This window comes from Patagioenas fasciata, chromosome W (assembly GCF_037038585.1).
Source record: "Patagioenas fasciata isolate bPatFas1 chromosome W, bPatFas1.hap1, whole genome shotgun sequence".
Lineage (NCBI taxonomy): Eukaryota > Metazoa > Chordata > Aves > Columbiformes > Columbidae > Patagioenas > Patagioenas fasciata.
The window spans coordinates 47,558,577-47,585,221 of record NC_092559.1 but is presented as its reverse complement, the minus strand read 5'-3'; the positions used below and the strand labels follow the sequence as shown (position 1 = coordinate 47,585,221).

Below are 26,645 nucleotides of genomic sequence, written 5' to 3'. Positions count from 1 at the left end.
CAGCAAAGGGCCCTTCATCTGCATTTTCCCCCGTGTTTGTCCAAAAAAGTTTTCAAAAGCCACTCCAGTTCGGTACATCCACCTGAAAATCCCTCGCCCCGGCAATGGTCTCAGCATTGGGTGTTTCAGTTCCTGCGACGCTGACTATTTACACCCACAGAGACGGACATGAGAACAGTAACTCCTGCAAGTGTCCCAGGTCTGACACATCTCATCCGCTGGGGCGGAGGTGGACGGACGGACAGACAGGACTGCCACCTTTGTGGGTTCATTTTAAGACACCTTTTTAAGTCTGCCTCCTGCGAGATGGGATTTCGCATTCCTCCCCACCATCCCTAAGGAAGGCAAAAATAAGACCTAAAACGTGTGTTTTTTTCAACGGTCACTTAATCTCAAATCACTGGCTGCCTTCCTCTTAGCGCAGGCCTAAGCGTAAACTTCGGTCGTGTTCCACACATCAGAAGGGGAGAGAAAAGAAAAAGAAACTCAGGCAGCAGCTGACGGGGAAGGGAAGAGACAGCTACACGGTGAAGACTCGGTTGTGTCCGCCGCTGTCTGACGAGGAAAGACGGAGGGAATGGCTCCAGATGCAGAGAAACTGGGAGGGGAACAGCGTAGAGCAACGCGGTGGCGGCGGAAGCGACGCTGGTTGAGCGAGTAAGAGGCAACGGAGGCTGTTGGTGTTTGGCGCCGGTGGAGGGAGTGATTCCTGCAGCTGCACTTCCGGTCGGCATTTTGTTCTGAGAGGGAGCGAGAGAGACACACACAGGATCGGATTCTTTTCTTTCTCCTCCTCTTCCTTCTCCTCTTGTTCTTCCCCCTCCCCCACTCCCCGCTCGGTACCGACTCACTGTGCCCCGGTTGCCACCTCCCCCACCCTCCTGCACTCGCGTATCCAGAGAAAGCGGCGGCGGCGGCCCATTGGCAGTTGCCGCCTCCCCCCCCCGCCCTCCTCCTCCTCCTCCTCCTCCTCCTCCTCCTCCTCCTCCTCCTCCTCCTCCTTCTTCCCCCCAACTAACCCCCCCCTGCGGCTTGGAGTGTGTCTCGGAACCGGTTCGGTTTGGCCCGGGTTGATGTTGTGAAGCAGGCTAAAGGGTAAGAGATTTGTCTCAGCCGCTCACACCCTAGCTCTACATGTTTGCTGCACTGAGGAGACGGAAGAGGAGCCAGCCCCCCTCTCGGCCCGGATTATTGTTGTTATATTATCTTTCCTCCTCTGCCTGCTCCGCGGCGGCGGCGGCCTAGTAGCGGCGGCAGCTCCTCTGAGGAGGGAGGGGACGGATTTCTCTTCCCCTCTCTCGGATTCTCGTTGGATTCAGACGCCGATTTGCTCAGGTAATCCCCCCTCCTTGTCTCCCTTTCCCCTCCCTGCCTTCTCCAACAGCGGGCTGGGCCTCCCAGCCCAGGCGGCCCAGCACTGCCGGGAGCAGAGGGGATTAGCTGTTATCCGGGGTAGAGGGGAATAAGTGGCAACCAGAAGTGTTAATTTAGCAGCCCCCCTTTCTGCTCGCTTGGATTTGGTGGAGGAGATTGTTTTTTCCTGGGCTGCTGAGGGGCCCAGGCCTGGTGGAGAGCGCAGGCCCGCCGGCCAGCACCTTTACTCTAGCTCGGAGATTAGAAAGGCGAAGCAGCTTTTCAGTGACAGGCCTCAACCAGGAGAGGAACAGGAGGAGGAGGAAACAATACAACTGGTCGCAAATGTGTACTGATCTTTTTGCCATATTTACAACTTCACGAGGGCAAGGAAGGAAGATCCCAGTGCAGACAGCTTTCTGAAGTGGGAAAGGAGTAAGTGGAGGAATAGGGGAAGAGAGACAATGTAACTACCCAGAAACAAATGTATCAGCTCTCTTTGCTGTTACTTTCTCCTTCTAACCAACTCTGTTCTGAACAATCAAAAGTTCGAATGCATATGTATTTAAAATGTGCAGAGGTTTAGTCTCTAAATAATATAGTGATTGATTAGTGCGTAAATCACTTAGTATGTTTATAGCGTAAAGCTAGCGCTTGTGGGGTGATTGACACAACACAGATACCTGCAGACTCAGGAAATACAGATAGACAAGCATATTGTGTCAGGTATTCCACACAATCTCAGTGTTCACGTGCTGTGTACTTTACAGAAATATGTACTAAATTCAGATGAAATACTGTTTTATACTCTTTACACACGACCCCTCTCTCGTTTTCTGTTAAGTGCTATGTTTATGACATTTCAGGGGCCAAGGCAAAGATGAGATCTTACCCTAAGTACTAAAAGTTAATTTAATTAAGTGAAAAGTGAGGAATACTTAGTAAGTGTCATCCTTTCTTGTTGGGCCATATCACTTTGAGATCCTGAGGTTGTTATTGGCTGTTTGTGTCCATGATGTTTGAATATATAATTAGGTGTCATTTTAGCAGGTGAAATGTGTTTTGTAAATGATGGTTGATTAAGTGTCAGGTCTTTACTGTAAAAATTAACTACCATTTATAAATAAATATTGGACTTACTGTGTGGTAGAGTTGAGGGTGTTATTAAAAATGAGGTAGTTTTAAAATAATAATAATAAAAATACTCCTACAGAAATTACATAATTGAGGGAAATTTTAAGATACCAGTTTTCATCTTTCATATAGAAAGGAAATAGTAAATGGCAAACAACTATCAACATTACATAGTTTTTCAGTTTTTTAGTAGTTAATGTGTCTAGTGAAGTGACTTTCTGGTATATTGTGTTTAGAATCTTACAAGCTCTGCTATCATGTCTCTGAGTGCCCCGATACATGTTTAAAAGGGTAAAGTTAATATAGCTGTCATGTAGAAAGTGTGTTTTTAATGCTGTAAATCTGTGTAGTAGTCTCTAGCATGTCTGTGATTCGTATTGGTCAGGGATCAGTTTGAATTTTAAAAAGCCTGAAGATCCTGCTGAGCCCCAATCCTGGCCTCCCTCCCTCCTACTAATCTCCCATTCCTGTCTTTGTGCTGCCTGGTCCTGTTAGACACTGTTTGCAACAGGGCCTCAGGCCTATGTGCCTGGAGAGGAACTATTTACACCTCGGAAAAGGAGCTTTTTATTTTTAAACTTTGTGAGTTGCAGAGGAAGCTGCTAGTTATGTCCAACTGTCCCTATTTCTGTGTGTAGCTGAATTGCTGTTTTCTTTTGGTCTGTAGTATGCATAGAGGCCGAGTGTAACTGCTTTACAGGAAAGAAAGGACTATGCAGTAGTTGTAGTTCTTGGGTAGTTTTCATGGTCAGGAAGCAGTATGAGCTCTAGCATTTCTTTTGTTGTCTGTTTCAAGCAGCTCTTATTTTAATAAAAATGGGTTGGTTAAGCTAACAGTAATGAACTTCTCTGACTTATATTTCATTTAAGGAGGTTTGCTTTAAATATACCAGATAAGAGCAGGAAATGAGCTACTGTGGTTATGTAGTACCTGTCAAGTTTATCTTGCCAGGGTTGTGTTTACGGTGTGCTTTTTTTTTTTTTTTTAAATCATCGTAAAGCATGCACGTTTCTGGTATGAAAAATAGATGGAAATTTAAGATTATGCCTATTTTTAATTTGTAATGAGTTTTTTGATTTTGTTCTTCTGAGCCATATGAGGTTAATTCTGAATTAGTTGCATTATCACAGTTTATGTAGTTTTAAATTTCTTTATCTCAGAAAAATATATATAGCATACAGAAATAGTTAATGTGGAAATGTTTATAAGATGACTTATTTTTGGTTTAGATTGTATTTAGAGAGTGTGTGGGAAGCAGGACTGTTACTTTCATACTTCTTTTTCCCTAGTGGTAGGGGTTTATACTGGTCCACTGTTTATCTCAAGAGCTAGCTGCTTAAGAAGGATGTAGTTATTTTATCCATGTTATAGAAATACAAAATTAATTTTTCTCAAGGTGTTAGTTGTAACAATTATTTTAACTGAAAGAGGAAAATTATTTAATATTTTCTTGTTTATCTTTTATTTTGTGCTTTTGACTACCTTGTACATTTTGAATTTCTCCTGTGTACAGTGTGTTTTTTTTTTCTTAACCTTTGCTATTTTTTAAAGCTGTTTTTATACTTTTTAAACATTTTTTTTTACATTTTGATTTAGGAGAAACAGAACAGGATCAGAGAATTAAAATTATACCACTAAAACTATTTGCAGATCCCTGTTCCACGTAAGAGTAGATGTACCCTGGTGTAACCTCATTGCATGTTTGAGACTCTGTGTACATTAATGTTCATATGACTCTTCATGCAGAATCAAGGCAATAGATGGTTCTAACCCAAGGAAATGACTGTGTGGGTGGTTGTTTTTTTTTTTTATTTGTATGACCATTAAGGTAATACAGCCTTAATCCTAAATGTTCCATGTATGAATTCCTCTATAATATAAATATATTATAATTTGAAGGATACTAGATGAAAAATAGTCAAACTGTGAATTGATTTGAGCCAGGATTTGGTATAACAAGTTTCCTATTGCAATTTTCTGTGTGTTCAGTGGGAAGTGTGGTACTTTTGTGTGCGTATTACATTACAAAGTGTTAAAGTAATGATATTAAATTTATATTAACATTTTCTTCATAACTATTGCACAAAAAATGCAAAGTTATTGGACAATTGCTAGTAACTAGAAGAAAAAAATATACTTCTGTTCTGAATATCTAGATACAGGAAAGAAATTAAGTTTTCAAATTCAAAAAGTTATGCTTTCTAGGATTTATTGTAGAGGAGTATATAATATTTGTCAATGTGTGGACATTTCAACAGCAATTACGGGCATACTTAACTGGAAAAGTATGAGTTGTGATAAGTTTAGAATTTGGTGTCTGGTAGATGTGTGGTGGATCATCCAGTGTTAGAACAACTTTTCAGTATTGCAAAATACATCAAGAAAAATATTTAACACTTGGAAAAAAAATGTTCATTTCAATGTGATATGGCTTACTTTCAATCTTGCCTTTCATCTGCCTTTATTAGAAGTAGTACAGGTTAGGTTAGCTTCTGATTTTGAATCATCAACAGTAATGAGCACTCAGTTGCACAGAGATATCTACAAGGAAATACCCGAAATTGGTGACGCGTGTATTATTGCTAATAACCCTGTATAACAATGATCTTTTCAAAAGGACTTCTCTTTTTATTATTAAAAATGACAATTGCAAAAGTTGCTCTTTACGTGAGAGAGCAACTACAATGTATTGAGTATTGTCTAGGCATGGATGAGGAGTGAGTTGAGAGTCTATGGGTGAAAGTTAAGGGGCAGGCTGGCAAGGGTGATACTGTTGTGGGTGTCTATTATAGGCCACCAGGTCAGGGAGAGGAAGTTGATGAGGCCGCCTACAGGCAGCTGAGAGCAGCCTCACAGTCACAGGCCCTGGTTGTTGTGGGGGATTTTAACTTCCCTGATGTTTGCTCGAAGGACTAAGCCAGCCAGCCACAGTCCAGGAGGTTCCTCCAGTGCATTGATGATAACTTTCTGATGCAAAGGGTGGAGGAGCCGACTAGGAGAGGTGCACTGCTGGACCTCATCCTCACTAACAAGGAGGGTCTGGTTGAAGCGGTAAAGGTTGAGGGCTGCCTTGGTTGCAGCGACCATGAAATGGTGGAGTTCAGGATCTCGTGTGGCAGAAACAGAATAGCAAGCAGAATTGCAACCGTGGACTTCAGCAAGGCAAACTTTGGCCTTTTCAGGCAATTGCTAGGGGAAATCCCATGGGCAAGGGTGGTTGAAGGAAAAGGGCCCCAAGATACTTGGTTAGTGTTCAGGGACTGCTTCTACCAAGCACAAGATCAGAGCATCCTGACATGTAGGAAGTCAAGGAAGGGAGCCAGGAGACCTGCGTGGTTAAACAAGGAGCTGCTGGGTAAGCTCAAGTGGAAGAGGAGAGTTTATAGATCATGGAAGGAGGGGCTGGCCGCTTGGGGAGAATATAAGGCTGTTTTCAGAGGGTGTAGGGAGGCAACTAGAAAAACTAAGGCCTCCTTAGAATTAAACCTGGTGAGAGGGATCAAGGACAACAGGAAGAGCTTTTACCAATACGTGGCAGGTAAAACTACCACCAGAGGCAATGTGGGCCCACTGATGAACGAGATGGGTGCCCTGGTGACAGAAGATACAGAGAAGGCAGAGTTACTGAACACCTTCTTGGTCTCTGTCTACTCTGCCGGAAGCTGTCCTGAGGAGCCCCATACCTCTGAGGCCCCAGAGGAAGTCAGGAAAATGGAGGAGTTTGCTTCGGTTGATGAGGACTGGGTTAGGGAGCAGTTAGGCAGTCTGGACATCCATAAATCCATGGATCTGGATGGGATGTACCCGCGAATGTTGAGGGAGCTGGCTGAGGTCATTGCTGGACCGCTCTTCATCATCTTTGCCAAGTCTTGGGAAACGGGACAGGTGCCTGAGGACAGGAGGAAAGCAAATGTCACTCCAGTCTTCAAAAAGGGCAAGGAGGACCCAGGTAACTATAGACCAGTCAGCTTCACCTTCATCCCTGTGAAGGTGATGGAACAACTTATCCTTGGTGCCATCTCAAGGCACATCAAGGAGAAGAGGGTCATTAGGGACAGTCAGCATGGCTTTACCAAGGGGAAGTCGTGCTTGACCAACCTCATAACCTTTTATGAGGACATGACGAGGTGGATAGATGATGGCAGGGCAGTGGATGTGGTCTACCTTGACTTCAGTAAAGCATTTGACACAGTCTCCCACAGCATCCTTACAGCTAAACTGAGGGAGTGTGGTCTGGACAATCGGGTAGTGAGGTGGACTGCGAACTGGCTGAAGGAAAGAAGCCAGAGAGTTGTGGTCAATGGGGCAGAGTCCAGTTGGAGGCCTGTATCTAGTGGAGTGCCTCAGGGGTCAGTACTGGGGCCTATATTATTCAATATATTCATGAATTATTTGGACAAGGGAATTGAGTGTACTATTAGCAAGTTTGCTGATGGCACCAAACTGGGAGGAGTGGCTGACATGCCAGAAGGCTGTGCTGCCATCCAGCGAGACCTGGACAGGCTGGAGAGTTGGTCAGGGAAAAATGTAATAAAACATAATAAGGGAAAGTGTAGAGTCTTGCATCTGGGCATGAACAACCCCAGGTTCCATTATAAATTGGGGAATGACCTATTAGAGAGCAGTGTAGGGGAAAGGGACCTGGGGATCCTGGTGGACAGCAGGATGACCATGAGCCAGCACTGTGCCCTTGTGGCCAGGAAGGCCAATGGCATCCTTGGGTGTATTACAAGGGGGGTGGTTAGTAGGTGGAGAGAGGTTCTCCTTCCCCTTTACTCTGCCTTGGGGAGATTCCATCTGGAATATTGTGTCCATTTCTGGGCCCCTCAGTTCAAGGGCAGGGAACTGCTGGAGAGAGTCCAGCACAGAGCAACAAAGATGATTAAGAGAGTGGAGCATCTCCCTTATGAGGAAAGGCTGAGGGAGCTGGGTCTCTTTAACTTGGAGAAGAGGAGACTGAGGGGTGACCTTATTAATGTTTACAAATATATAAAGGGTGAATGTCATGAGGATGGAGCCAGGCTCTTCTCAGTGACAACCAATGATAGGACAAGGACTGATAGGTTCAAACTGGAACACAAGAAGGTTCCACTTAAATTTGAGAAGAAACTTCTTCTCGTTCAGGATAACAGAGCACTGGAACAGGCTGCCCAGGGGGGTTGTGGAGTGTCTTACTCTGGAGACATTCCTGTGTAGCCTCATCTAAGTGTTCCTGCTCCGGCAGGGGGATTGGACTAGATGATCTTCTGAGGTCCCTTCCGATCCCTAACATTCTGTGATTCTGTGACAGTTGTTAAAGGCTCATATTTTGAAAACCTTTAATATAATTAGTTTATATATTTGGTTTTATTTTATTAGTGTTACATGCATACTTCCTCATAGCTGGTCCTGGCTTCTGAAGTATGTGGGAGAAAAGTGCTTTATATTGATATCTGCTGCATCCCAGGAGTGAGGAAATTGTGTTTGAGGAGGTTGTGCAGTACCTATGATTTGTGTCTCGCTTCCTGTCACTACTGTTCACTATGGAAAATCTCGCTCCCGAAGGGGAAGGGAGAAAGGATTTTGGCCCAACTCTATGTAGAAAATGAAAGGAATTCCAGTGAAATTGAACAGAGTTGGTGAGGCTGTACTTGAAGGTGACTACTTGGTTCATACAAATAACTTAAAAACCAAATCAAAACACTGAAGAACATTTTTCATGTTGAAGTCTTTAAGCAGGAAAAAATTCTAGAGAAGTTTAATTTTACTGTATTTACTATGTGTATCAGTTTGTTTTAAGTGTCTTTCCAATCAGAAATCTCAAAATTCTTTATACGGGCAGATGTTTTCGTTTTTCAGACTATTGCTGTGGCTTGATTTGAAGCACTTTTTTTCTTGAAGGAGTCTGTATGTGTAGACATGCAATGCATTTTACAGGAACAGTGTTAAAAAACACTAGGCTGCAAAGTCAGGGACTCAGATAAGGGAACAGCAGACTGAGATTGTAGAAACAAATGTAATCTTTCTTTCTTCTCCATACGTTGGGCCTTTAACTTCATTACGGTATTTTCTCTTTACCCTCGTGGCCCCAATTCAGTGCCTTATACAGTGCATGGGAAATCATAGCTGACTTGTATACTGTTATAACCTTGTTGATGTATTTGTTTTTCTTTGTCATTCAGTGTGCAGCCTACTGCTTTATTACCTGCTGTATACCATTCAAATCTTTCATTAATGCTGAAGTGTTTTAATGTATTCATTTGTAGGAATTATCTCAAAATATGCATCTGCACTTCACAAATGAGATTTTTTGCACATCTGTAAAATATTAATTCAGTTTTACAGATGGAAGACTGAAACGGAGTCAGATATTGAGTTTGAAAATTGCTTATGAATTTTGTGTAATTTGACATGCTTTATTCTTGAGATTTTGAGAGTTACTTTACAGAACTTAGGAAGTTCATAACATTGTTTTCTTTGACTTTATTTTTGGTTGTGATTGCCTTGCATTTCAACATGTCAGGCTTATTGTTTCTCGTGGTGGATTCTGAAGAAGCATAGAATGGGTTTTTGCTGATGGCCTTAAAAATCTATTTGGTTTCAACTGTCTTGACCATGCCAAGAGCTGGACAAGAATATTTCCTGTCCTGAAAAATTAGAAGAATCATCGTCCATATTGCGAGGAAACCAAAATCTCTTGAAGTTTATCTGAAAGAACAGAGAAAACAACTAGATAATAAACCAAATCCCGCAAGTAATTAAATGACTTGCTTGCAATGTTGTAGAATAGAATCATAGAATAGTCTGGGTTGGAAGGGACCTTCAAAGCTCATCTAGTCCAACCCCCCTGCAATAAACAGGGACATCTTTAACCAGATCAGGTTGCTCACAGCCCCGTCTAGCCTGGCATTGAATGTCTCCAGGGATGGGACATCTACCACCTCTTGGGCAACCTGTTCCAGTATTTTACCGCTCTCATTGTAAAAAAAATTCCTTCCATGTCTAGCCTGAATCTCCCCTCCTGTAGTTTAAAACCATTACCCCTTGTCTTCTTGCAACAGGCCCTGCTAAAAAGTCTGTCCCCATCTTTCTTATAGGCCCCTTTTAAGTACTGAATGGCCGCAATAAGATCTCTGGAGCTTTCTCTTTTCCAGGCTGAACAACCCCAACTCTCTCAGACTTTCCTCATAGAAGAGGTGTTCCATTCCTCTGATCATCTTGGTGGCCTCCTCTGGCCTCTCTTCAACAGGTTCCATGTCTTTCCTGCTTTGGGGCTCCAGAGCTGGACGCAGTACTCCAGGTAGGGTCTCACCAGAGCAGAGTAGAGGGGCAGAATTACCTCCCTCTATCTTCTGACCACACTCATTTGATGCAGCCCAAGATATGATTTGCCATCTGGGCTGCAAGTGCACATTACTGGCTTATGTCCAATATTTCATCCACCAGTATTGGAGGCAGAGGTTCAAACTATTATTCTGTTAACTTTCAGCAGGAACTAACCACCCTGGAGAATATTCTAAGCATTGGTTACTGACTGTTAGGGATAAAACTCTGCCTCTTTAATTGATAATTGTTCCAGTTCATGTAAACTGGTTCAATGGAAACCTCTGCAGTCTAATAGTCAGACCATTTCATTGTGATGTCAGTTTGTTGTCCAGCTGCTGTATGGCTCTCTTAGGAATGCAAGACTGTACAGAGTTGTAGTAAGCATGTTCCAAGCCAGAACATTGCTTTTGGGATACAGGAAGTCCAGGTTCAAATGCCTGATCTGTATCAGGCGAAGAAGTTCTTGAGTTTTTCCTTCCCCATATGGCTTTTTATGTTCTAATCATATGCTCTAGGCATGACCCAGAAGCTGTGGGTATATTATGGAACAGGTAGAACTTTTATTTTTCTTTCCTTGTGATGGAAATTTTCTGTGAAAATAAGTTGCACTTTTTTTCTTTTCTAAGAAGAGTTGTTTTTTTACGAACTGGTAGTTTGCAGAAAAAGATCTCTTGGATGGGAAACTTTTTTTAATTGACTGGATTTATTAACTACATTTTACTCAAAATCCTTAGTAAAAAAGTGTGATGTCCTGAAGAAGGCATCTCTGTTTACTGCTAACTCTGATTTGTTTCATATGTCATATGCCATATATGAGGCAGGGATCCCATAAATAACAAAACCAATGATCATTTAATGAATGACTATTATAATACACAAGGGACTGAATTGTAGGTATAAGCAACCATAATTCTGACATTTCTTAATACTTTAATGCTTCGTTTTATAGTTGTAACTTTTTTTTCTTTGTAATGTTCTTTATCATGTTCTTTGAATGTAAATGTGTCTGTGACAGTGTAACCCCTATCTCTCATGTTTGAGCTAACTCTCTCTTCTGTGTTGACCAGGTACTCCAAAAGGATGAGGTTACAAATACTTTCTCTGAAATTTTGTTTTCAGATCTTAGGTTTTAATAGAGACTGTTCCACTGTCTTCTATGTTATCTTCCATTCAGATACATTGCTTCCTCTTTTTCTTCAAATATGCTTTCTGGATATTAATGATGAGAGGAAATGTACAGAGCCCTCATCAGATGCTATGTACAGCAACTATCTTGGCACCTGTAGAGAAAAAAGCTAGAACATGCCTTTTGCAGTCTTAAAGCTGGGAAAATTTAATAAGACTGTGGTGAGAACTAATGGAGAGTGCTTTGTGGAGATCTAAAATCAGTTTAACTTTGATTTAGTTTTCTGAAGGGAAAACTAAAAATCTACCTGATGATTTGTCAAATTCCTAGTTCAAACTAAGAAGACATGTTAACTTCTTACTACAGTGGGTGCTAGGTTGGTGTGGTTTTTTTTTTTTTTTTTTTTTAATCATGAGAAAGGAATTTCCTTGTACTAGCATTCTCAGTGATGATTGGTTCTTCCTGGCAGGTTCCTTAAATACTGTTGTTGAGGCATAACCTGTAACACAGAGAAACTTCGGTGTATCCTATTAAGATTTGGCAGTTATGAGCAATTGAAATGTTACTTAACGGAGTTGCTTGTCAATTTTAAGAATGCATGTTGTTTCCTGCTTGTTTTGTATAAGTGAGGCTGGTAGTGACTTCTCTGTTTCTTAACACTTACTGTTTAAAGGCACTGATTTTACTTCTGACTTTGTTAAACTTGAGTCATTTGGGCTGAAATCTTCCATGCTGGGTGACTGCTATTATTAACTGAGGCTGAGAAGGTGAGGGTGACTGAGGGTGAAAAGGAGTTAGGTAGCTGGTTCCAAGCGCAGTCTGCAGTGGACCCACAGCCCATGGCCAGACAGCCAAAAACTCCCCCACTGGCACACGCAGAAGGGAGGGGGGCTGATAGTGCAGAAGAATGGAAGCTTGCAATGACAAGGACCAGCAGGAGGAAGAGACTTCCCCCAAAGATTGAAGTGCCTTTGCAGAACTGCTTCACCGCTCTGCAGACTGAAAGACCCATCATATTAGGAGAGACACTGGAACTGAGTAAGGCAGCCCAATCTGCTCCTTGTAAAACAACCACAGCAACTAAGAAAAGGCAATGGGTGATAGTAGCAGGTGATTCTCTTCTGAGAGGTATGGAGGCACCCATTTGCTGACCTGGTGCACACTCTAGAGAGATGTGCTGCTTACCAGGGGATATGAACCTTGGGTGCCTCATGCAGTACACTGACTATTATCTGCTGCTGTTGTTACATGTGGGCACCGGTGATACAGCCAGGAGCAGTCTGAGGAGTATCAAGAAGGATTACAGAACCCTGGGAGTGGCAGTAAGGGACTCTGGAGCGCAAGTAGCTTTTTTTCATCAATCCACCCAGTCAAAGGACAGGGGTTTGAAAGGGCCAGTCAAATCTGGCAAATCGACAAACGGTTACAGGACTGGTGCCACAGCCAGGAGTTTGGCTACTTAGACCATGGGACTCGCTTTGAGGAACCTGATCTACTGAGGGCTGATGGGGTCCATCTGTCAGAGAAGGGGAAGAACATCTTTGGTCATAGGCTTGCCAAGCTGGTGAAGAGGGCTTTAAACTAAAGTTGCTGAGGGAGGGGAACCTCAGTCCATTGTACTCCTACCAGCTTGATGCCAGTGCCAGCAATAGATGCCCAGGGCCTGGAGAAGGGTCACAGGTCAGCAAGAGAGCACCTGGAGAGCAGCATAAAGGAATTCCAGCCAGTAAGTCAGGTTCATCAGGGGCCCAACTTAAATGCCTCTATGCAAATATATGTAGCATGGGGAATAAACAAGAGGAGTTAGCTCTGTAGGCATACATGCATCTCTGTGATCTTATTAGCATCATGGAGACGTGGTGGGATGGCTCCTATGACTAGAGTGTTGGAAGGATACAGGCTCTTTAGGAAGGACAGGTAGGGGAGACAAGGAGAGGGTGTTGCCCTCTCTGTCAATGACCAACTGGAGCGCATGGAGCTCTGCCTGGGGATGGATGAGGAACCAACCGAGAGCTTATGGGTCAGGATTAAAGTGAGGGCAGGGACAGGTGACATTATAGTGGGGGTCTGCTACAGGCTACCTGACCAGAAAGATTAAGCTGATGAGGCCCTCTATAGACAGATAGGAGCAGCCTCATGTTCACAAGCCTTGCTCCTCATGTGGGACTTTGACCACCCCAATATCTGTTTGGAGGGACAACACAGCAAGGCATAAGCAATCCAGGAGCTTCCTGGAATGCATCGATGATAACTTCCTTCTCCAAGTGACAGAGGAGCCAATGAGGAGAGGTGCTATGCTGGACCTTGTTCTCACCAACAAGGAGTAACTGATGGGGAATACGAAGCTCAAAGGCAGCCTTGGCTGCAGTGACCATGAAATGGTAGAATTCAAGATCCTTAGAGCAGCGAGAAGGGTGCACAGCAAGCTTACTACCCTGGACTTCAGGAGAGCAGACTTTGACCTCTTCACGGATCTGCTTGGTAGAGTACCATGGGATAAAGCCCTGGAGTGAAGAGGGGCCTGAGAAAGCTGGTTAATATTCAAGGTTTACCTCCTCCAAGCTCAGGAGCGAGGCATCCCAACAAAGAGGAAGTCAGGCAAAAATGCCAGGAGACCTGCATGGATGAACAAGGAGCTCCTGGACAAACTCAAACACAAAAAGGAAGTGTACAGAGGGTAGAAGCAAGGTCAAGTAGCCTGGGAGGAGGAATTGTCCGAGCAGCCAGGGATCAGGTTAGGAAAGCTGAAGCCCTGATAGAATTAAATCTGGCCAGGGATGTCAAGGGCAACAAGAAAAGCTTCTATAGGTATGTTGGTGATAAAAGGAAGACTAGGGAAAATGTGGACCCTCTCCAGAAGGAAACGGGAGACCCAGATACCTGGGATATGGAGAAGGCTTAGGTACTCAACAATTTTTTGCCTCAGTCTTCACTGGCAATTGTTCTATTCATACCGCCGAAGTTGCAGAAGGCAAAGGCAGGGACTGGGAGAATGAAGAACTGCCCTCTGTAGGAGATCAGATTCAAGACCATTTAAGGAACCTGAAGGTGCACAAGTCCATGGGACCTGATGAGACATATCCATGGGTCCTGAGGGAACTGGCAGATGAAGTTGCTAAGCCACTGTCCATCATATTTGAGAAGTTGTGGCAGTCTGGTGAAGTTCCCACTGACTGGGGAAGTGGAAACATAACCCCCATTTTTAAAAAGGGAAAAAAAGAAGACCCAGTGAACTACAGGCTGGTCAGTCTCACCACTCTGCCCAGCAAGATCACAGAGCAGATCCTCTTGGAAACTATGCTAAGGCACATGAAAAACAGAGAGGTGATTGGTGACAGCCAAGATGGCTTCATTAAGGGCCGAAAGTGTCTGACAAATTTGGTGGCTTTCTATGATGGGGTCACAGTGTTGCTAGATAAGGGAAGAGTGATTGACATCATCTACCTGGACTTGTGCAAAACATTTGATACTGTTCTGCACGACATCCTTGTCTCTAAATTGGAGAGACGGATTTGACAGATGGATCACTTGGTGGATAAGCAGTTGGCTGGATGGTCGCACTCAGAGTTGCAGTCAACAACTAAATGTCCAAGTGAAGAACAGTGATGACTGATGTTCCTCAGGGGTCAGTTATTGGGACTGGCGCAGTTTAACATCTTTGTCAGTGACATGGACAGTGGGATTGAGGGCACCTTCAGAAAGTTTGCTGAAAACACCAAGCTGAGTGGTGCAGTTGATATGCCTGAGAGAAGGGATGCCATCCAGAAGGACCTTGACAGGCTTCAAGAGTGGACCCATGCAAACCTCATCAAGTTCAACAAGGTCGAGTACAAGGTCCTGCACATGAGTCAGGGCTATCCCAAGCACAAATACAGGCTGGGTGGAGAATGGATTCAGAGCAGCCCTGAGGAGAAAGACTTGGGGGTATTGGTTGATGAGAAGCTCAACGTGACCTGGCAACATGTGCTCGCAGGCCGGAAAGCCAACCGTATCCTGGGCTGCATCAAAAAAAGACTGATCAGCAGGTCGAGCGAGGTGACTCTCCCCCTCTGCTTTTATGGGACCACACCTGGAGTACTGCTCTGGGGCCCCCAACATAAAAAGGACATGGACATGTTGGAGGGCCATAAAGATGATCAGAGGGCTAAAGCACTTCTCCTGTGAGGACAGGCTGAGAGAGTTGAGGTTGTTCAGCCTGGAGAAGAGAAGGCTCCAAGGAGACTCTATTGTGGCCTATCAGTACTTAAAGGGGACCTACGAGAAATCTGTAGAGGGACTTTTGGCAAGGGTGTGTAGTGATAGGACAAGGGTTAATGGCTTTAAACTGAAAGAGGGGAGATTTAGATTAGATATAAGAAATTCTTCCCCATGAGGGTAGTGAGGCACTGCAACAAATTGCCCAGAGATGTTGTGGATGCCCTCTTCCTGGAATTGTTCAAGGCCAGGTTGGATGGGGCTTTGAGCAACCTGGTCTAGTGGAAGGTGTCCCTGCCCATGGCAGGGGATTTGGAACTAGATGATCTTTAAGGTCCCTTCCAACCCAAACCATTCTATGGTTATATGACTGACTCTTAGTAAAGCTTAAAGCTAAAATAGTTCACTGGCTCCTAAGGCTAATGCTAGAGAAAACAAACATTTGAAAAAAATAATTTTACTTTTTCTTCAAGTCAATCAGATACCTCTCTTCTTTAGGAGAGGAACTTAAAATTTGAGTGAGGTGACTTTTTGCATTAGGGATGTCCATTTTGTTGCCATTTGATAATTTGTCCATAAATTGGGCAAGTTATTCGTGTTGTAAAAAATAGCCAACTTCTCTGATTGTAGGCATTAAAGTTCAAAAATATTGTATGCACAACAGGACTTTTCTAATAAGTATAGTTCAAAACAGTGAGATGTGGTACAGAGTGTTTGTTTTCTGGTGTCCATTCCCTGCTTATCCACAGTGCTGATTCATTTGAATATGGAAAAGACAAGAACTGAGGTTGCAGGTGGCTGAAAGGGTGAACATATGGAGGAGAAGAGTGGTGAACTGGAATCAGACTTACATGGATGAGGGGGCAGGAACTGGGGGGAGAGTGGGAGCTTGGAGTTCCTAAGGAAGTAATGACTCATCTGAGAGGACTGGATAAAAGAGCTGGTGGGGCATATATAACTGTCCGTAGTGAAAATACAGGAAGAGCTGTGAAACAACCTTAGCAAGAAACTGAGACTGAAGGGTACTATGGAATTGGGTGTACAGTCAAGGGAAACAGTTTAAGGATGGGAATGAGTGGGAAGTATGTACTGAGAGACACCAGAGAGGGGAAGAACAAATTGCCTGAGAAGCTAGAAGTACAAAACAAGGGTTGGCTGAGCAAAGCTATTAAACCCTGTTCCAGAGGCAGAATTCTCAGTTTCCTCACAGGCTTTTCTGTAATTTGTATTGTAATATTGAAATGCTTCACAAATACTTATTTGTTTAATGTTTTTGAGGAGAGCATGTAATCATGCAGGTTGGAACTGAGATGCAAAAGTTGGTCTTTATAACTTTGGAAGTCCAACTGGAGCAACTGTAGGACCTGGATATGAAATTAGTTTATTTTTTTTTGTATCATAATGTGTGTGATAATATTAGAACAGATTTTGTTAATTTTGGTCATAAATATGACTAATCAGTGCTTTTTCAAGTTCGACTTCAGAGCATGCAGAAAGAAAGGAACACAGAAATATTTGCCATTAGTAATAAAAATAGATTCAGATTGCCAAGAGTGGCATTTTTCTGTTTCTTGCTATCTGATCTGTGGCCTCTTTCGCTTCATACTTCTCTTGCATTTTTATTCTAAGTTGGAGAGTCATGTATACAACAGACCATACAGCCTTATGAATAGCCTCTGATTCTTTTCCAGAGCAGATCCTTTCTGTAAGATGAATGAAGATTTGGTTACAACTGAAACTAAGTGCTATATATGCCTGGATAGGTTTGAGGTATCTTTAGTCCTACTCAAACAAAAGCCTCCATTTCTTCTTACTGCTCATGCTGACAGAAAGATTAGTATTGTTTTGAATATGTCATGCTACAAACAGCAATGCAGAAAATATAAGCAACTGCAGGTATTTAATCTTTTGATCAATAAGTTACTTAACATAGGTCCTTTAAGTAATCAAGTTTTGCTCTGTTATGTTCATAACTTAGTTTTTTAAGTACTTGGTACAGTTTTTTTTTTTCTTACGTGACCTATGTTAAATGAATGTAAGAAGATTAAAATTATGCATTCTATACATTTATTGTTGTAGCTCTATCCCTGCTTGTCAGTCTCGCGCTGAAGTGCTTTTGCTATTAAGAACGTCAGCCTATTTTGAACAGCGACTGCTAGTGATGTTTAATTATATGGTAATTTTTAGTTTAGTGGTGTGGACAGGCTGCTATCTTTCAAGTTAAAGTATGATCACTCAATTTGGATTGCTCTGTCATTTGTTAAAAGTGGGATCACTTAGCTATTTAGGTGGAGTGGCAAATTTAGGAATAAATAATTTACTTGGAATAGGTTACTCTTATCTCTGAAACTAGTTTGGCTTATGGCTTTGACAATTTTAGAGAATATGAGGAGAATTCTGTTAAGGGAAAAGAAAAAGAACACAGATGTAAACAGGCAACCAACCCCAAACCTCGATACATTAAATTTACCTTTATGAAGGTATGATATTAATTCTTTTGCATATTTCCCTGATTTTAACTGTCATTGTTATTCAAATTGAGATGGTGATGTCATTTATTCTAAGGAGTCCCCTTATTGGCTCAGGATAACCTTGTTTTAAGAATTGTTTCCAGTATTTTGCTGTTACTGAATGCACTTTGAGTTTTTAACACCATGACATTTTTATGTACATTATTTTTCTCTACTATTTTTTCTTTTCTGAACAGTAAGAATCAGAGAAGGCTTTTTCATATTTTTATATTACAACTTTCAGATTGCATATGTTATGTTCAAAATTATCCCTTTGTAATAGAGGAGAAGAAAAGCAACAAAACCAAACCATATCAGTAGTTACGGAATTTGAAAATGCTTGTTCTTAGTAAATTTGATCATACATTTAATTTTGTGATGGTAATTTCCAAAAAGATGGAGAGAGAGATTTAAGGATGTTGTCATTGTATGAGCCTTATTCCTTGTTCACAGAATTCAAGCATAAGATTTTTTTTTGCTAAAAGCTTGAAAGAACTACCTGCAGTTTAATGGACAGGTGTCTCTCCCTGTCCACCACATCTTATATTGATCAAGCATCTTTGCATACTGCCTTCTAAAACCCAGTCAAATTTCTGCTTCTTGACAGGCCAGTGAACAATAGTAAATATTTCAATATAAACAATATAAATATTTCTGAGAAACACTGCTATTCAAGCCTGTGCATCTTCACAGAAGTGCTACTTATTTTCTAGTATTTACTAGTGCTGTTATTAGTGAATCATCAAAAACCCTAATGACCCAAGATGTTTTAAGAGGATTACCTGACAGTGTTGGAAGCATTGCTAAAGTATTCCTGATGTTTCACCCAGAAGCTGTTACTGCTTTGAAGGCATGTAAGCATAATTAGGAGGTGGAGGCCAGGCTGTCCACTGAACAGAATTTATGTTAGAGGAGAGCTTACCCTTAATATCTGGAATAGGAACCTGTAAAAAATGAGCCATTTTCAGTGGACAGTGAGGAGTAAATTCTGCTATATATTGATGAGTGCTGTTTACACAATGTTACATAATGGGTTAACTATTTACATATATATACAGATGTTTTAGAGGTCAGCTCTGAGTTGTTTTCAGTCAGTCTATTCAGTAGACCAAAACTTCCAATGAATTGCTGTGGGTTTGTTGGCAAATGAAACATCAACTGGAGTTTGAGTTTGTTAGTTTGGTTCTCAAGAGACCACCATGGGTAATTCTTCCAAGGTATAAAAATAGAAATAGTAGTAATTTGGTGAAGTCTTAGATTTTTTTTTTTTCTTTGTCTACAGTAGTACACTGAAAATGGTCAGAGCTTGCCAGTCTTATGCTGCCGTATTGCAGAAGGTGTAAGGTAAGGTTTCATGGATTCTGCAGAACAGCATGTTAGAAATTATTCGATGACCTAAGTCATTTTGAATAGTGGGTGTTACAGTGATTGCATGTCTTTATTTTGTTGTGGATATATGTCACCGTTTACTGCAGGGCGACAATAAACCGTGGCAGATGCTCTCTGTTAACTCCCTGCCCTCCCCACCAAGGAAAGGCAGTAGGAGGAAAAGGGAGAGAGATTTGCAAGTTGGAAAAAGTTAAAAGTGCTTTACTAATGCTACTAATAAATAGAAAAAAACAATACAAAATATACAAAACCAATCTTGAATATCCCGGGGCAGTGCAGTGCTGCCTGGAGCTGGCATTGCTCCAGTGGCTGCAGGGCAGGCACCCAGAAGTCCTGGGCTGGACTCTGCAGCAAACTGGAACTGGATTCAGGGATGCAGGGTCTAGAACTAGGCCTCGGATTGCAGGTACAACAGGCAGGGTCCTCTTCAGATGCTGGCCGTGGTCGAAGAGAGCGAGGCCCTCGTGATCTCCCGCTTTTATAGGGTGTATGACATATATGGGATGGAATACTTAGTTGATCAGTTGGTAGTCACCTGTTCTGTTCGCCCCTCCTTGCAAATACACCCTTCTCACTTATGGGATGTGTGAAATTTATTAGTGCCCTTGGCTGCCATAGCAATAAGTCTAAACCTGGGCCTCTTCTGCATACCATTGCTACCGTTATGAGCTCCAAAGCGAACAGTGTCTGAAAAACATGCAACCAAATTCAGAAAAGTGCAGTTACTTAGAAGAACTTAGCTGAAAGAAAAATTCACTAAAAGAGAAACTGGTCTTGCTTTTAACAAAACCAGTACAATATAGTATATGGTGTTATTTTAAATCCAGCTTATTTTACATTGTTCTTGCACATGATTTTTGACATACTGATGCTTGTAATGATATAATTATCCTGCTAGAGGTATAGGTAACCATAGGATTGGGCTACAATAGTTGAAGGCTTTTGTCTGGTGTGGGGGACCAGTGGGGTGTTTAACAGTAGACTGAACACTTGGATGTGAGTGTTTGAAGTGACCAATTTCCCTGTGTAGACCAACTCTTGATAAGATGGTAGCAACAGATGAAACAAACAAAAAAAACCCATCAATTTTAGATTACCAGATACTTTCTGTAGTACTTGGAGATGAGAGGCCTTTCATTAGAGTAATTTTCATCAGTGATGATCAAGTTCACATGACCTTTCTGTGTCTCTTTTTTTTTTTTTTTCCCCTTTGTAGCTTTTTGTCCATATATATCTGGGTTCAGGTACACATCTCAAGTTTAAATTATTACCCTATAATTAAGAATTATTACCCTATAATTTTTTAAGAATTATTATCCTATAATTTAAGAATTCGGAAATATTGCCAGACTGGACAAAAGAATTCAGCATGTCTGTGGTCTTAAAGATTAAATCACCTTCTCACTGCTGTTTCTATTAATACTTATATTGAGTATACCACAGTGTTGTTCTCCTGTCCTGAGGGAGCAAAAGGAGCAGGATTAATTATAGTTTTTTCTTGGTAGTTCAGTAGTAACAGTTTTTCTTTGCATGAAGCAGTGGGGACAGTGTGGAAGGAAACCTGGCTAATGAATAGAACTGAGAGACAAAGAAGGCAGTAAGACATAGAATATTTGAATTTGAGGCAAGACTTTTGCAAAATAGTATTTTTGAAGAGGTGCCAGTAGCAACAGTAGTAGGAAAGGAGACATATCTGGTTTTGCTTTAGCAGTTGAAAATGCACAGGAGGAGGCAAAGGGAGATAAAGAAATGATTAGTGCTTTTCTTCTGTTTGTCAACTCAGCTTTTAATTGCATTAGAAATTTACAATATAGATTTCTTCTTGAGTACCCCCTCTCAGGATAAGATTAGGTCATCTTGTTGTTACCTTCCTATTTGTTTACTATATTGTCCTTTCTCACTGAAATGAATAATGAAGTGGAGTGTGCTGTAAGAGCAATAGCTTTCAGTGGCAGTAAGCCACTGAAACAGTTCAGCTGTTACATTGAACTTTATCCTGTGCTTTATGTCAGCACCTTTAGTGCTATTACTTGGCATCTCAGATTGTCCTGCTTTCTTTTTTTTTTATTAATTTCTGTTTACACTTCTTGTTTCCTGATGCATTAACTTAGAGAAAGTCATGGGACTAACTTGTCAAACAATAATGCAACTTTGTGCTCCAGTTTTTCTGTTTATGTACACAATAGGTTAAGCAATTTAATTTATATTGTTAATGGTCTGAATAAAAAACAACAGTGGGGTGATTCAAACTCCTGTGTCTCTTCTTTAATCCAAACTTAAAGTATGAAATATTTTAGGGCCAGTGCTCTCTAATGTTTTTAGAAATTATCTGGGTGCAGGAGTCAAGTGTACATTAAGTTTACTGATGATATTAAACTAGGAGGAGCTGTGGACTCCCTCAAGGGTAGAGGCCTTACAGAGAGATCTGGATAGAATAGAGAGCTGGGCAATCTATATGAAATTTAACAAGAACAAGAGCTGGATTCTCCACCTGGCATGGGGTAATCCTGGTTGTACATACAAACTGGGGGATGAGAGGCTGGAGAGAAGACCCACTGAAAGGCATCTGGGGGTTTGGGTTGATGGCAAGTTGAATATGAGGCAACAGTGTGCCCTGGCAGCCAAAAGGGCCAACCACATCCTGGGGTGCATCAAGCACAGCATTGCCAGCCAGGCGAGGGAGGTGATTGTCCCGCTCTACTCTGTATTGGTGCAGCTCCACCTCAAGTACTGTGTGCAGCTTTGGGTACCTCAATATAAGGACATCAAACTATTAGAGGATGTCCAGAGGAGGGTGACCAAGATGGTGAAAGGCCTCGAGGACAAGACTTATGAGGAGTGGCTGAGGTCACTTGGCTTTTTCAGCTTGGAGAAGAGAAGGCTGAGGGGTGACCTCATCGCAGTCTATAACTTCCTCAAAGGGGCCAGCAGAGGGGAAAGTGCTCATGTCTCTCTGGTGACCAGTGATAGAACATGAGGAAATGGAATGAAGTTGTGTCAGGGAAAGTTCAGATTGGGCATTAGGAAAAGGTTCTTCACTGAGAGGGTGGTCAGTCACTGGAACAGGCTCCCCAGGAAAGTGGTCACAGCACCAAGCCTGTCAGAGTGCAAGGAAGGCCTAGATGATGTCTTAGTCATGTGATTTAGTTTTAGGCAGTCCTGCAAGGAGCAGGGAGATGGACTCGATGATCCTTATAGGTTCCTTCTAACTCAAGATACTCTATGATTTATGATATTTTGATAAAATTACCATGCTAATGCAAAACTAAATGGAACGGAAAGCTTCCTGATGTATAAAGCAGATGTTTCCTAGGGCTAAACTTGCTTTGTCAAAGTAGGATAGCATAATGTTTTTGTATATTGACAGAGGCATATTTGCAGTTTTGCTATATATCTGTTGCAAAGCTGCAGGAAGTTGCATGCGGTTACCATAGCTCAGCTGATGCACAATAGCCTGAAGAGCAACCCTAAGCCAGAATACAGACACTATATGGATAGAGAAAATCTTGATGACCACAATTCTTGTACTGAACTAAGTTAAAACCCATTCAGTGATTCATTAGGAAAATAATAAAATCCATTCCTGAAATAAGCCATTTTCAAAAATGGTGAGAGAGTAGTTCAGTACCTCAGCTGTGTAACTGCCTTCTAAACTAAAAGTTGCAATAACCTTTCAGTCTCAGGAAAGATGGGATAATTTGTGGGTACATGAAGTAGGTAAATACAGTTATGTTTACAAGTTTATATAGAGTATGCAAGTTGTATCTTGTCTATGACAATCAACAAGTGTTCCATGGTTTTCAAGAAGAATATTGCTCACAAGAGATTTCAAGGTAGAGAATGCAAAGGACTTGTGGTGAATCTAGGAAATATACTTTGAAGACAGAATAAAACCTTTGGCTGTTAGTATGAAAGGCTAACGGTAGAGAGAGCTGACCTTATTGACACCATGGAGGAGGTGGAATGGAGCATATTGTGATACAAAGTAAGTGATATGTAACATGGAGTGGGAAAAAAAACTATACAAAGTCTTATAGCTGTAACTTAGTAGGATAGAAGTGGAAGTTGGTTGAAGGGTCAAGACAAAAAGGTGGACGCAAAATGCCTAGAAGACAGTTCTAACAATGAAGTATGCTGTAGCCTGTGAGGACAAAATCGGTCTGAAAACAGAATGTTAAAAAAAAATAAATAGATGCTGACAAACAGGAAGGAGTGTGACAGAGGGTCCCTAAGGTGGTTAGGGTGAAGAGAAAACTAAGAGGGCATGAAATGCTGTCTTTAACTCTAGATAATGAGCATTAGTAAGGAAGATGGAGTCAAGCTCCTCTGAGGTGCACAACAAAAGAAGCAACAGCTGCTGTTGCATTAAGGGAAATAATGTTTGGATTTAAGGGGAAAAAATTCACAGTGAATCTACATTCTTGGAGACATTCAGAACTTGATTGGGAAGGCCCTTAGAAACCTGATGTAACTTAGAAATTGTTCCTACTTTGAGCAGAGGATTGGTCCAGAGGTCGCTCTAAGGCTGCTTGAAGGTAAAGGGGCTCAAGATAGTTGGTTAGTGTTCAGGGACTGCTTCTACCAAGCACAAGATCAGAGCATCCTGACATGTAGGAAGTCAAGGAAGGGAGCCAGGAGACATGCGTGGTTAAACAGGGAACTGCTGGGTAAGCTCAAGTCGAAGAGATGAGTTTATAGATCGTGGAAGGAGGGGCTGGCCACTTGGGAAGAATATAAGGCTGTTGTCAGAGGGTGTAGGGAGGCAACTAGGAAAGCTAAGGCCTCCTTAGAATTAAACCTGGTGAGAGGGATCAAGGACAACAGGAAGAGCTTTTACCAATACGTGGCAGATAAAACTACCACCAGAGGCAATGTAGGCCCACTGATGAACAAGGTGGGTGCCCTGGTGACAGAAGATAAAGAGAAGGCAGAGTTACTGAACACCTTCTTGGTCTCTGTCTACTCTGCCGGAAGCTGTCCTGAAGAGCCCCATACCTCTGAGGCCCCAGAGGAAGTCAGGAAAACGGAGGAGTTTGCTTCGGTTGATGAGGACTGGGTTAGGGAGCAATTAGGCAATCTGGACATCCATAAATCCATGGATCTGGATGGGATGTACCCGCAGGTGCTGAGGGAGCTGGCTGAGGTCATTGTCGGACCGCTCTTCATCATCTTTGCCAAGTCTTGGGAAACGGGAGAGGTGCCTGAGAACAGGAGGAAAGCAAATGTTACTCCAGTCTTCAAAAAGGGCAAGAAGGAGGACCCGGGTAACTATAGACCAGTCAACCTCACCTCCATCCCTGGGAAAGTGATGGAACAACTTATCCTTGGTGCTATCTCAAGGCATATCAGGGATAAGAGGGATATTAGGGGCAGTCAACATGGCTTCACCAAGGGGAAGTCGTGCTTGACCAACCTCATTGACTTTTATGAGGATATAACAGGGTAGATAGATGATGGCAGGGCAGTGGATGTGGTCTACCTTGACTTCAGTAAAGCATTTGACACAGTCTCCCACAGCATCCTTACAACTAAACTGAGGGAGTGTGGTCTGGATGATGGAGTAGTGAGGTGGACTGCGAACTGGCTGAAGGAAAGAAGCCAGAGAGTGGTGGTCAATGGTGCGGAGTCCAGTTGGAGGCCTGTATCTAGTGGAGTGCCTCAGGGGTCAGTACTGGGGCCTATATTATTCAATATATTCATTAATTATTTGGACAAGGGAATAGAGTGTACTATCAGCAAGTTTGCTGATGACACCAAACTGGGAGGAGTGACTGACACGCCAGAAGGCTGTGCTGCCATCCAGCGGGACCTGGACAGGCTGGAGAGTTGGGCAGGGAAAAATGTAATAAAATATAACAAGGGAAATTGTAGAGTCTTGCATCTGGGTAGGAACAACCCCGGGTTCCATTATAAATTGGGGAATGACCTATTAGAGAGCAGTGTAGGGGAAAGGGACCTGGGGGTCCTGGTGGACAGCAGGATGACCATGAGCCAGCACTGTGCCCTTGTGGCCAGGAAGGCCAATGGCATCCTTGGGTGTTTTAGAAGGGGGGTGGTTAGTAGGTGGAGAGAGGTTCTCCTTCCCCTCTGCTCTGCCCTGGTGAGACCACACCTGGAATATTGTGTCCATTTCTGGGCCCCTCAGTTCCAGAAGGACAGGGAACTGCTGGAGAGAGTCCAGCACAGGGCAACAAAGATGATTAAGGGAGTGGAGCATCTCCCTTATGAGGAAAGGCTGAGGGAGCTGAGTCTCTTTAGGTTGGAGAAGAGGAGACTGAGGGGTGACCTCCTTAATGTTTATAAATATGTAAAGGATGAGTGTCATGAGGATGGAGCCAGGCTCTTCTCAGTGACAACCAACGGTAGGACAAGGGGTAATGGGTTCAAACTGGAACACAAGAGGTTCCACTTAAGTTTTAGAAGGATCTTCTTCTCATTCAGGGTAACAGAGCACTGGAACAGGCTGCCCAGGGGGGTTGTGGAGTCTCCTACTGTGGAGACATTCAAACCCACCTGGGCACATTCCTGTGTAACCTCATCTAGGTGTTCCTGCTCCGACAGGGGGATTGGATTAGATGATCTTTTGAGGTCCTTTCTAGTCTCTAACATTCTGTGATTCTGTAAATGGGTCCATGATTTTTGTGTTAACTTCTGTTAAGAATCATTATCTATACTTGTGTAGCAACAGGAATTATTGAGGAAAAGCAGTTTTAAAATATTGGACCAGTTAATTCTTATTTGGATTACATATTTAATATATTCTAAGCATGAACATAAAGTTTAATTTAAGCACAACACTTAGCAGTTTTTTTCCTGTGTATGATGATTTAAATAGTACCTCTCATGGATTTGATGAAATTAGTTATTTCAGTTAGATTAAGATGTTTATCTAAAAGGTAACTTTTAAAATGTATTTTCTAGTTTATGTATCTAATTTACTGCATTGACATAAATTATGAAAGAAAGAGTGGAAATACTTGTACTAAAGTATCTTGCACAGAGATGTTTTCTACAGGGTGTTGCTCAAAGCAATCATAATTGCAAGTTCAGTTACTATATGAGATTTTTCTTTGTATTCTGTTCTTATGGAGAGGCTGTCGTATAGCTTTAACTCAGTGTTCTTTCACAGTAGTGATATTAAAATAATATAATTTGATATTTTCTAAAGGACATTTTATTCTCCTAACTACTGAAAAGTTTTACGCTGGTATAGGATCTCTTTTTGTACATAAGTGCAAGAAGGAATGCACTTTTATTGTAAAGCCATGTTAAAAGATGGTTTATAGTGAATACAAGATCTGAAGATGGATCTATGAGCCATCTAAAATTGTGGATTTGTTAATAAGCCATGAATAAAAAAATAAGTTAATTGTATCGCTTGTGGATTTTAAGTTTCCAGCTTTTGTCAGTACAAGGAAGGACAGGAAAAATTTGATGACCTTGAGAGCTGCATAAATAGAAGTACTGGTCCATACTGGGAACAGTACTGTTTAATATCTTCATCAGTGACATAGACATAGTGGAATCAAGTGAACTCTCAGCATGTTTGTGGATGACACCAAGCTGAGTGGTGCAGTTGACATGCCTGAGGGAAGAGATGTCATCCAAAGGGACCTGGACAAGCTCGAGAAGT

The 26,645-nt window shown here is 42.2% G+C and overlaps 1 protein-coding gene across 4 annotated transcripts in view; it reads left to right on the top strand.

Moving 5' to 3' along the window:
- The first annotated feature begins 691 nt into the window (after window positions 1-691).
- Window positions 692-26,645, top strand: part of LOC136114505 (nipped-B-like protein) — a 176,542-nt gene continuing 150,588 nt past the window's right edge. The window contains exons 1-2 of one of the 4 annotated variants that reach the window (XM_065859869.2): window positions 695-1,335; window positions 18,906-18,967. The gene's annotated coding sequence lies outside the window, so the exon portion shown is untranslated. Of the gene's footprint in view, window positions 1,336-18,905; window positions 18,968-26,645 lie in introns of all 4 variants that reach the window. The other 3 variants (XM_071801604.1, XM_065859870.2, XM_071801605.1) reach the window with 3 other exon arrangements.